Source organism: Ipomoea triloba, chromosome 16, assembly GCF_003576645.1.
Source record: "Ipomoea triloba cultivar NCNSP0323 chromosome 16, ASM357664v1".
In the NCBI taxonomy this organism is placed as follows: Eukaryota; Viridiplantae; Streptophyta; class Magnoliopsida; order Solanales; family Convolvulaceae; genus Ipomoea; species Ipomoea triloba.
In genome coordinates, this window is record NC_044931.1 from 8090495 (window position 1) to 8090711 (window position 217).

Genomic DNA, 217 nt, shown 5'->3' on the forward strand with positions numbered 1-217 from the left:
CCCATCAGAACTCCGAAGGTAAGCGTACTTGGGCGAGAGTTGTACTAGGATGGGTGACCCCCTGGGAAGTCCTCGTGTTGCATCCCCCACCCTTTTTTCAATTTTTCTTTTAAAGCGCTTGACCGCTCGCTAAGGGTACAATCCTTTTAAACCGCTAAACCGCTAAGCGAGAGAAGTTGCGCGGAGAGAGATGGTCAAGTACATTTTGCGCGCAGTA